This window comes from Triturus cristatus, chromosome 11, assembly GCF_964204655.1.
Source record: "Triturus cristatus chromosome 11, aTriCri1.1, whole genome shotgun sequence".
Lineage (NCBI taxonomy): Eukaryota > Metazoa > Chordata > Amphibia > Caudata > Salamandridae > Triturus > Triturus cristatus.
In genome coordinates, this window is record NC_140594.1 from 652,299,110 (window position 1) to 652,311,615 (window position 12,506).

Genomic DNA, 12,506 nt, shown 5'->3' on the forward strand with positions numbered 1-12,506 from the left:
CCGCAGAGCCTGTATTTTTGCAATCCTGGCAGGATTGGGATAGGCTATGGCTTTTGAGGTGTCTATGGTGGCTCCGAGGTATTGTTTTGTGTGTGATGGTACCAGGTGGGATTTTTGATGGTTCACCGTGAAACCTAGCTGGTGAAGTAGTTGGACCGTAGTGGCGGTATGTTGCACACATTGTTGGTAGGACGTGGCTTTTATCAGCCAGTCGTCCAGATACGGGAAGACGTGAATGTGCTGTCTTCTGAGGTGTGCAGCCACTACTGCTAGGCACTTGGTGAAAACCCTTGGTGCTGTTGTTACCCCGAACGGGAGCACCTTGAACTGGTAGTGTTGTCCGTCCACCACAAATCTGAGGTACTTTCTGTGAGACTGGTGTACTGGGATGTGAAAGAATGCGTCTTTCAAATCCAGAGTGGTGAGAAAATCGTTCTGGGAGAGGAGTGGAAGAACCTGTTGAAGGGTTACCATGTGAAAATGGTCTGAATGTATGTAAGTGTTTAGAGGTCTGAGATCTAGGATAGGTCGTAGAGTCTCGTCCGTCTTTGGAATCAGAAAGTACAGGGAGTAGACCCCTAAATTTTGTTGATTTATAGGGACCTGCTCTATTGCTCCTTTTTGCAGGAGGGAGATCACCTCTTGTGTTAGTAGCGCAGTATGTTCTTGAGACATAGGGCGGTGCTTGGGTGGAATGTTTGGGGGGGTAGATGTCAATTCTAGGCAATACCCTGACTGAATAATTTGTGTCACCCATCTGTCTGAGGTGATTGTCTCCCAGACGTGAAGGAAATGTTGTATTCTGCCTCCGACCGGAGTGGAATGGTCTGGAGGGAGCGGGGGAAAGTCATTGGGCAAGAGGTGTGGCAGAGCGGGCGGTATTTGTTTTGCCTCTGCCCTTATTATTATTGCCTCTGTATCCGCCTCTTTGATAACCCTTTGTGAAGGTAGATTGAGGAGGGGATTTGTAGGACGTGGATGCACTATCCGAGGAGTAGGTTTTGCCTGTGCCCCGAAAGGAAGAGCGGCGAAAGGAGCGCCTGGGAGTATGTGACTGCAGGGCTCCCATGGATTTGTCTGTGTCTGTATCTTTTTTCATCTTTTCGAGGGCTTCGTCTACTTTGGGGCCAAATAGATGATCTTGGTCGAATGGGTGGTTTAATATAGAGGCTTCTACCTCCGGTTTAAACCCTGAAACTCTGAGCCAGGCATGGCGACGGAGAAGGACACTGGTGTTTATGGCCCTGGAGGCTGTATCTGCTGCATCTAGGGCACAGCGTATCGAGGTATTAGTTATTGTTTTCCCCTCTTGAATCAGTTCATTAGCCCTAGTCTTGTACTTTTCAGGGAGATGGTGCATGATGGTCTTTAGCTCATCATAATGCGCCCTGTCGTATCGGGCCAACAGTGCTTGCGTATTGGCGATACGCCATATATTGGCAGCTTGTGACGCAGTGCGCTTCCCTGACGCGTCTAGGAGCTTGGACTCTTTGTCAGGTGGTGGTGCTTCGCCTGAGAATTTGAGCGCTTCCTAGCTGTAGATACCACTAGGGAATCCAATGGTGCAGGGCCTTTAATGTATGAAGGGTCTGTGGGGGCAGCTTTGTATTTCTTCTCTATACGAGGGTTTAGGACCCTGGCCCTGACTGGGTCTTTAAAAACCTCAGGTGCATGTTTAATTACGCCCTTTAACATAGGTAGAATGGCAGTAGACCTATGTGCATCGTCAAAAGTGTCTAGGAGAAAATCTTCCTCCACTGGGTCAGTATGTAACTCCACCCCGTGGTAGTGTGCCGCCCTTTGTAACAAATAGTGAAAGCCCAAGGAATCTTCAGGTGGGGATGGCCTAGATGGGTAAAGGTCATCATGAGGGACATCTGGGATGTCCGGATTGTTATAATCATCCCATGGGTTTGGAGATCCAGTAGGGGTGGGGTCTTGTGGCACATCTGCTGGATCATAATAAGGGTCTCCCAAATCGTCTGGGACAGGAGAAAAGGTGGGGGAACGATGAAGTGGAGGGGGTGGAGGTGGAGAGGGTGGAGGAGGTGGGGAAGGCACCCTGAAAGGAGAGGTAGCAATGTCCTTTCTCTTTGGAGGTGGAGGTGGAGCTGGTTTGTCCAAGTGTCTCTTTTTTGAAGACAATGTCAAGAGTCCAGTTTTTGGATCCTTGGTGAGTGTTTTTTGCAGAGGATCCGGTGTGAAAAGTTCCTGCGACACTGGTTGTTCGGAAGGCGCCGAAGTTTTCGGGGCCGACGGCTTTTTAGGCTTATCGAAGCCGTGCTTCTTTGGAACCTCCGATTTTTTGGTCGGTGCCGAGGAAGGCCTCGGCACGGGAGTGTCGGTACCGAGGGTCTTGTGATGTTTGGTCGGCGCGGAGGAGCAGGTTTCGACACCGAAGACTTCGGTGCCGGGTTCAGTGTGGAGGTGGAGGCAGATTTTTTCTTCGGTGCCGAAGGGTGTTTTTCAGCACCGGTGGTCGGCTGGCTCGAGCCCGAGCTGCCGGAAGGCTTAATAGGCTTCTTTACTGGGCCTGAAGGCGGGGTGTGAGAAGCAGTGTCCTTGGTCTTGCCTAGGCCCGGAGGCGAAGGTGTGACCGAAGCCTTTTTGGGTATCGGCGTGGGAGGGGGTATTGTACTCACGACCCGCTGCGCCAGGGTGATGTCCTCCACATCTGAGTCGTCAGCCTCGGAAGTGCTGACGAGGTCATCGTCCTCCTGTTCGATGTCCTGCTGTCCCGGAGCTTCGACGTCTGCCCCGAAGATGTCGACTGGAGCGGAGGTCGAGGAGTGTGCCATGTTGCGTCTAGCCCGTCGATCTCGAATGGTCTTTTTAGAGCGAAAAGACTTGCAGGTGGGACAGTCTCGGGCCTCGTGTTCTGGGGAGAGGCAGAGGTTGCACACCTCATGAAGATCGGTGTGGGGAAACTTGGACCCACATCGAGGGCACTTCTTGAAGGGAGTTCTTTCCATCAGCCGAGACTGGAGCTGGAATAGGCCTGAAGGCCGCCGTCGACGACCGGAATCGAAGAAGTGCCGAAGAGAAGGTGAGTAAGATGATTTATTATCTGAAGAAGCTCGATGAGCGAGGATTTTTGCGTCGATCGTTGAACTGGGAAGTTCGGAACCGGAGCGCGAAGTATTACATCCGAACCCAATGGCGGAAAAAAACAATCTGAGGATGGAGCCGAAGCCCATGCGCAATACGAACCAAAGTAGGAGTCACCGAACTCGTGACTTCCAAAGACTTTCCAAGAGGAAAAACAAACTGCAAACATCCGGGCCCAACACCAGATGGCGAGCTATGCACAGTGTATAATCTGTAGCTCATATGCCTCGAACAGTCTTTTTTGGAAGAACTTATCATCTGGTTATGACATCCTGTTAACAGAACAAGATTGGCCGCCTGCATTCGTAATGGAGTGCCCCAGGGGAGAAAGTGTAATTTTTCCAGCATTTTCCAACCACTTTCCCGTTCACCTTAAACATACATATTCACAGGAGTGGGCAGTAGCCCAAGCCCCTGCATTGTACAAAAATCACGCAGGGTGGGATGAGAACTCAACCTACCACGTGAGCCCATTAAAAGTTTCACCTAATGCTAGAGACAATATCCAATAAAGCAAGAAGCTAAAAAACAGGTCAGGGAGATCTTAGATCAACTTGAATACCAGGGGGTCGTTGAAAAATGTACCTTTCTAATGAACAATCCTTTGTTTACTGTCGCTAAACCGGACAATACATTTTGTCTAGGTTTAGATTACAGACATTTAAACTCATGCACAAAGACATTTGCTGTCCAAAATGCACATAGTGCCGCATTAATGAATAACATTGTGCGCAAAAAATACAAAACCACACTTGATATCTCAAATGGATTTTTCTGTCAAAATATAGCGCCTGAAAGCAGGTATATGACGCCATTCAGTGCGTTAGGGTCTCAACGACAATTTTTTCGACTCGCCCAAGGGTACAAAAACAGCCCAGGGGTATTCTCAGCAAGAGTAACAAAGTTACTTCAAAAATTTGATGAAGAAGCGTTGTCCTATGTGGATGAATATTTATCTGACAGACGGCGCCTTAGAGAGGCACTTGACCATGGTAAGCACCATAATTATGGGATTTGCCAGAGAGGGCTACAAATGTAACTTTAAAAAATCAAAAATAGCCCACCTCAATGTCCTCTTTTTGGGATATGAGCTGTCAAGTGAAGGTCTGGCAGCTAACTTTTTAGAAAAGTGCGCCCGGCTCCAACCTCCAAAATCATTAAAAAATTTACAATCAATACTAGGATTCCTAAATTTCGGCAGGACATACATTTTAGATTATGCACAAAGGGTAAAACCTTTCTATAACTTAATAAAACCTGACTTTTTGAGCCAGAGATTGGACACAAGAACATACTAATATTCTTTGTTTACTCCAGGAAGACATGATTGCTTCTAAACACTTACAAACACGCGTAAACATACGCCACTTGGTGATACGAATAATTGCGGGTCAAAGTGGGTACACTTATTTGACTTTCAATGAAGGCGAAACTGTACCAATCACATACAAATCACACCTGTACACAAATACAGAAATGCGTTTCACTTCAACAGTAAAAAAACTGACAGCCGTTCAAACTGCCGTAGCAAGAGAAAGAGCACTGGCTCAGGGGAAACGCATTAGTGTCGTAACTCCGGTACCGGCTTTAGAAGCAGTTACAAAAGTCAGCATTCCAAATGCGAACACATTACATCCAAGATGGATACAATGGGCTAATTCTCTTACTGCAACAGATGTTGAATACAGATTTGATCCAAGTTTAAAAACACAAGCATTCCTGCATTATGAACAAGAATATCCTCTACCAAATGAAATCTTGCCTCTAGATCAGTATGAATATATTATTTATACTGAAGGATTTGTGCAACCGGCCATAGGAAGTAAGCAGCAATATTTTTCGGCATGTGCTATCGTTAAATGTTGCATGTGTGATGGCAAGTTCCATTCTAGCTGCACAAAGACGCAATCTCTAGGAGACTGCACGACTCAGTTGGCAGAATTAAAAGCACTGATACTGGCACTTGTAATTACGGATCGCGAATTCCCCACACTAATCGTCTATGATTCTTTTTACTGTGTACAGTCATACAATGAGTACTTACAGCATTGGGAACAAAACGGGTTGAAGGACGCAAAAGGTGGCACAATTAAGCACAAAACGCTATAGGAACAGGTAGCAGAGTTAAAAACCGAGCTACCGAGGACTCACGTGATCCATACACTGAGTCATCAACGTGATGGTGTTCATGTTGAAGGGAATTCATTAGCTGATGAAGCCGCAAAGGGGGCTGTTCGCACGGCTTCCGTAGCTGCGCTGACTCGTTCAAAAACGAGAATAGACGGAGATATAATGGTAGCTGTCATCGCATCACCCAAAGACAGCACAGCAGTACCTAAAACATTTCCACTCAAATACTCCTACAAGTTAGATGCACAAAACATTCCATATGCTCAAATTCCTGGAGTGGGGGATAGAGTAATACCAAATATGGATCGTAGCGGCACACAAGGGTTTGGGCTCTGCGCACACAGGCGTTACAGCGACTATTTATTTACTGAAACAGCGCTATTGGTGGCCAGGGTTAACTAAGCAAACTAGAGACTATGTCTTGAAATGCAACATATGCCATCAGATGAAAGGCTCCACCGTTGCACGCTCGCCACAAGTGAGGTATGATTTTACTCGAGAGAACAAGGGGAACGCTGGGTGATAGGACATTTGTGCCGGCACGGTGATTCCACACAAAAATATGTGGAAAATGTGTTATTTTCAGCTAAATTTGAGGCTTGCATGGCATTCTGGGTAGGGAAACATTGGGGGATCCACGCAAGCCATACCTCAATGGACTCCCCCGGGTGTCTAGTTTTCAGAAATGTTTGGGTTTGGCACTTTCCCAAGATGGCCGGCGAGCCCTGGGCGAAAATCTCAGGTGCCCCCCCCCTCCCCCCAAAACCAGGTAGTTTTGCTATAGGTAATTTTTAAGTCTCCACAGTACGATTTGGGCCATTTCTTGTTGCAGCCACTATGCCTACCCACACATGTGAGGTACCATTTGTATCGGGAGACCTGGGGGAACACTGGGTGGGAGGACATTTGTGGATCTACGCAGATTCCAGAACTTTCCACCACAGAAATGTGGGGGAAAAGTGTTTTTAAGTTTGCAAGGGATTCTGGGTAACAGAACCTGGTGGGAGGCAGTCAAGGCACCCCATCCTGGATTCCCCTGGGTGTCTAGTTTTCAAAGATGTATAGGTTTGCTAGGTTTCCCTAGGTGCCGGCAGAGCTATGGTTCAAAAACTACAGCTAAGCACTTGGCCAAAAAAGGGTCATTTTTGACTGCGAAATTGAGGTGTGGCCACGTTGCGTTTTGCGTCGTTTCCTGCCGCGGGCACTAGGCCGACCCACACAAGTGAGGTACCATTTTTCTCTGAAGACTTTGGAGAACGCGGGGTGGGTGGAAATTTGTGGATCCACGCAGATTCCAGAACTTTACACCACAGAAATGTGGGGAAAATGTGTTTTTTTGGACAATTGTTTAGGTTTGCAAGGGATTCTGGGTAACAGAACCTGGAGGGAGGCAGTCAAGTCACCCCATCCTCTATTACCCTGGGTGTCTAGTTTTCAAATATGTATAGCTGTGCTAGGTTTTCCTAGGTGCCGGGAGAGCTATGGTTAAAAAACGACAGCTAGGCACTTTGCCAAAAAAGGGTCATTTTTTACTGCGAAATTGAGGTGTGTCCACGTTGCGTTTTGCGACGTTTCCTGCCGCGGGCACTAGGTCGACCCACACAAGTGAGGTACCATTTTTCTCGGAAGACTATGGGGAATGCGGGGTGGGTGGAAATTTGGGGATCCACGCAGATTCCAGGACTTTCCACCACAGAAATATGGGGAAAATGTGGTTTTTTGGACATTTTTTAGGTTTGCAAGGGATTCTGGGTAACAGAACCTGGAGGGAGGCAGTCAAGGCACCCCATCCTGGATTCCCGTGGGTGTCTAGTTTTAAAAAATGTATAAGTTTGTTAGGTTTCCCTAGGTGCTAGCAGAGCTAGGGTTCAAAAACTACAGCTAGGCACTTTGCAAAAAAAAGGGTAGTTTTTCATTGTGAAAATGTGGTGTGTTCACGTTGGGTTTTGAGCCTTTTCCTCTTGTGGGCACTATGCCTACCCACACAAGTGAGGTACCATTTTTATCTGGAGACTTACAGTAATTCAGATTTTTAAAGCAACTTTTATTACCTATTGACTTTCGATGCATTTCTGTCTTCCAAATGAAAGACATAGTGTAAAAAAGAAGTCATTTTGAAAAATGATCGATAATTCTCATGCTAGTATGAGTATTGCCAATTTCGAAAATGTGTAAATATCTACGGTTTCTAAACTCTATAATTTGTTCCCATTTCAGAAATACATAGGTGTCTTTCATATCGATTTTTCCATGTATACATTTTCCCAATATAATTGCTATATACCCAGTACATAATAAAAAGCCATTGTAAATTTCTGCTCAGTTTTTGACTCTGGGTTCGTCGGATTCTAGGTGAAGTCCTATATATCCCCACAACCAGTAAGGTCCAGCGGATGTAACGGTACATTGCTTTCAAAGAGCTGTCATAATTAAAAGAGGTTACAGGTGAAAACGTTGACACAAAAGGCTGGTTTTTTTCAACTAAATTTCTATTTTTCCTATATTAAACTGTTAGTTTCTATAAAGAAACCTTGATGGATCTACACAAATAACCCCTTGCTGAATTCAGAATTTTGTCTACTTTTCTAAAATGTATAGCTTTCCAGGATCCATTATTGCTTTCATACCCATTTCTACCATTAACTGGAAGGAGGTTGAAAGCACAAAAAATAGCAAAAATAGGCTATGTCCCAGAAAAATGCCAAAACTGTGTGAAAAATGTTGGTTTTCTGACAAAAGTCTGTAATTCCCTAAAAGCTGGGAAAATGGTGATTTTAGCCCCACAAACCCTTTTTTGATACCATTTGCAGGGAAAAACCCAGACGCTTTCATGTGCAGCCCTTTTTTTCCCATAAAAACAAAATTTAGCTGTATTTTGGCTAATTTATGGGACCCCTCCAGGAGAATCCACAAATCCTTGGTACCTTTAGAATCCTGATGATGTTGGAAGAAAAGGACGCAAATTTGGCGTGGATACCGTATGTGGTCAAAAAGTTACAGGGGCCTAAGCGTGCACTACCCAAATTAGCCAAAAGAAGGCTTAGCACAGGGGGGTAAAAGGCCTAGCAGCGAAGGGGTTAAGGGAAGTGGGATAATATCCTAACATAAGACATCTGACAAAAGTCAGACATTAGCATTTAACCTCAAGGGAAAGTGAACTCCAGACCAAGAAGGGCCAAAGGGCAAAAGGAATGCCATGTAAACCGCATCCTCTACAACAGTAGAGAAATTCTTGAACGTAACCTGTCCCTACAAAACCCGAAAAGGATGAATAAAACCTATTCATTACCAGATCAGAAGGATCAATTCATGAACCAAGAAAGATAACTTACAACCCAGTAAAGGAATAATCAAATCTTAATGCATCCCTCGAATAAGGAACACTCTTAGACAAAATGACCACCCGAGGGCTTACATAATGTTTACGTCTTGAAGAGATGGAAAGAGAATGTAACAGAAATGAACCTGTTATAATTATTATATCATACACGGACAACTAACGGCGAAGAGAGAAGAAAATCGTTTCTCACAAATAAAAAGTTTAAAAAATAAATATCCTTTCTGCCACATAATTGGTAGAATTACATACAGGCATATGAAACATAAATGCAATACACTTATGTATATCTCATGTTCGCATATAAATAGACAGAACTGAAAACCAGCTCCAAAATACTATACAATATAAGATTGAAAAGGATATTGCACTCTCAAAAACACTACAGGTGACTTGGCATTAAGATAATGCTGTCTGCCAAAAATATCTTAATAGGACTGTACTACTAAGAAAACATACATGAAAATGAACCCTTGACAGTAGCAAGCTCTTATCACTACACTTGACCTAAAGGGTCCAAATGAATAAACAAGCCAAACCTCTGGAAACTACCTAATAAAGGATATCCAGTTGGAATAACTGTCCACCATACATATGAGTAAAAATAATCTTTGATCGTAAAGCCAACAAAGGCTCATACATACACACACACACAAACACATAGAAGCCCAATTCCTGATACTGACAATGTTTTATTTCAGAGAAAGGAATACAGCGTAATGTGCTCCCTGACCCGTTTCAGCTTCCTGCAAAGCCTTGATCAAAGGTGAGTAAGTTCGCACTTAATGATAATCACTTGCTTTTAAGTCCAGGCAGCACGTGACTCATTACTGCTGCATAGCAAAATAAAAATGTTTAGGTACAAATAGTCTCCTTAATGTAGTCAAGTCAATTCACCCATAAATCACGTTATAATATTATTGAATTTTACTCATAATTCATGCTGCTGCAGTCGTCATGTGTCACGAAAACGAAAGGGATCAAGAATTGCTAAGGAGAGGAATAAAAAACCCTTTCTTGTCCCTTTCGCACCTCATCTACACACACATATATATATATATATTTTACATTGAGGAAGGCGTTATGCCGAAACGCGTCTGTCCGTATTCGTGTGCATAATAAATTGAATTAACATTAGTGCCAGAGTGCGCCTCGATTTGTGACCGCAGTTGGAGTTGAGGGTCACCCTGTTTGGAGATATATATATATATATATACACACACACACACACACACACACACACACACATTATATATAATATATATATATATTTTTTTTTAATCTTCCTACAAGTAAGCAATAGATCATAAGTTCACACGGAGCTCTGAACAGCTGAGAAAAACAGAGAATAACAGATGTATAATAGAAGGGACAAATGACTCAAATAGGCCGATAATATCCAACCTCCAGTCAGAATAATTTATCATAATTCGACAAAGTTGCACCAAAAATCCATATAGGTGGATACATCCTTTATCCTACAGGATCTCACAGGATAAGCATGGCTAACCTGAGGAAATACGAGTACCTTGATGCCATACAATGTAAAACATCAATAATAACCATGTTACAATCTGCAACGGTTGACAAATAAACCCCCAAAATGGGTAGAGGAAAAACGCCCCAAAAGAAGGCAACTGACAGTTGTGTTTCTTCACATCTATAAGATATTACTTGCTGAAATAAGACAAGAAGTTGCAGAAAGAAAACTATAATCCCTGAAATGGGATTTCCAGTGAAATAACAGGACTAGTCCTGCACCAGCAAAGACTCCAGGTAATCTTCTTCACATAAGAACCATAACCTTAAATCTCTTGAATGAGGATCCCCTCATAAGAGATAACCAAAACCTTTACCACTGGTTGGAAAAATCCCATGTAGGATCTCACAGAAAAAAAAGAGTCATCCAAATAACAAATAAGAACTGCCAAGACAGGGACACCACAACCGAAGCTGTAAAATGCATATCATAGTACAATTTTGAATCGAATCACAAACTAGGAGAAGTCCTTTGTATGGGAACATCTCCATCCAGATGAAAGCGAGGAACAGGCTAAGGGTCTGTTCCACCCCTTCTGTTCCTAAACCTATACAAGGCAGCATTTGCAGAAGTACCAAAAAAATGAACACCACCAAATGGCATGTTAATTAAAGCTGACTGGACTGCCTCTGAAAAATCCAGAGGTCCAAAGCCATGCTCGCCGACGCAACGCCACATAAGACACCATGGCCCGACCAATCAAATTAGTGGTGTCCATTCCACACCTAATGATTAACCTTGCCGCCTGCCGCATATCCAATATCAATTGATTCAACTCGGCCCTAATGGCCTCTGGAAACAATGGTAATAGCTGTGCCAATGAATAACATAAGCCATGAGAAAGATGTCCTAGGACGCAAGTTGTATTAACGTAACGCCGCACTAGTGGAAGAAAACATACGTTTTCCACAAGAGTCTTGCTTCCGTCAATCTTTGTCAGCTAGAGTACGAGGAAGACTATCCTCATCGTGGGAAGCTATAACGGCTTGAACCACAAAACTGTGGATTGTGGGTTGGCGAAAAATGCAAACAAGATCATTGGGGGCCGGGCAGTGCTTGTGGTCAATAGTACGGTCCACAGGTGCAGCAGTATCGGGCTTAGTCCATGTTCCAGTAAAATATAATATAGTGCCTCACAAAGGAGTAGCACTGGTTCAATCCCTGACTGACCCGGATGAAGAACCTCAATGAGGGGGTCTATAGATTTCTCCACCGTAGGTAGAGTCAAATGTAAAACATACACCACCCTTTTTAACACCTCCGCCAAAGTAACTCTGGCCTCCGAGACCAGGAGGAGATAGAAGGCTAGAAGCAGGGGAGGACTCCAGTCCGCTTGCTTCACCTAACTTCGAATCCAGCTGTTCACCATAGAAGGTAGATTCACAGATTAACCAAAGTAACCTCTTCCTCATTTCCTTCCATCAACTCCAAATAACCCTGAATTACTGGCTCCGCGACCTACGTCGATCGACGCCGACATGGAGCTGTAGCGACATTGGGCTCATAAACTGGAAGGACAGTGGTTGACACCGACGGCATCATGGAAAGAATTAGTAGAGGGAATGTCGACTCCTCGAGACTCTGTGCCAGGTTTTGAACTGACTACAGTTCGAAGCCTTCCAAAACTTCTTGAGGAACAACCAACGTCGCTCAGGCATCTGTCGGCTTCACAGGTGTAAGGCCTGAAGGGCATAACACTGGCGTGACTAAGGGCCTGACCGCAGCCAAGGACGAATCCATCAGCAACGACGCAGTCACTGTACCCATCACCTCCTTGGGGCTCAAAGAGACTCCAGAGGAAGGTGTAGGTCCAAAGATGACATGGAGAGCATCATAATACTCTTTCATCTGGGCCCAGGTTGCCCAGGCTCCATGAAATTAAGGGCGGCGCAGGGGGACTCTTGCGCAGAGTTCTCAGCAGAAAGGCATGAAGGGTCGCCTAAAACCATGTAATGAGGCGAATAAGCACCGTAAAGCCGTGACTACGATCGCTTATGACGACACTTACCGTTAGACATGGATGGGGACTTGGACCACTGACGACGTTCATGGGATGTAGCATGACGCTCACAGTAACGGCCTCTGGATTGGCTCCATATCCGAACCGCAGACAGCAAAGTCGACCGCTTTGGAGTACTGGAAGTCCTCGTCAACTGCGTCTTCAGGAGATTCACTCGTCGCTCCCGTAGTGCCTTCGGTTTCAGCCGCTGGCAGGCGTCGCACTCTTCCGCGTCGTGGTGCTCGCCCAAGCACCACATACAGATAGCATGAGGATCCGTACCCGACATCTGCCATGCCATAAACCCACAGGATTTAAATCCAGAAGGCATAAAGAGCCCTGACACACAGTTTCAGATAAAAATAGTCACAGCAGGCCAAATAAAGGCCAGA

The 12,506-nt window shown here is 44.9% G+C and overlaps 1 protein-coding gene across 1 annotated transcript in view; it reads right to left on the reverse strand.

The window, feature by feature from the left end:
• ING5 (inhibitor of growth family member 5) overlaps positions 1-12,506 on the reverse strand; it is a 543,000-nt gene that overhangs the window by 118,218 nt on the left and 412,276 nt on the right. The gene's annotated exons all lie outside the window — the stretch shown is intronic.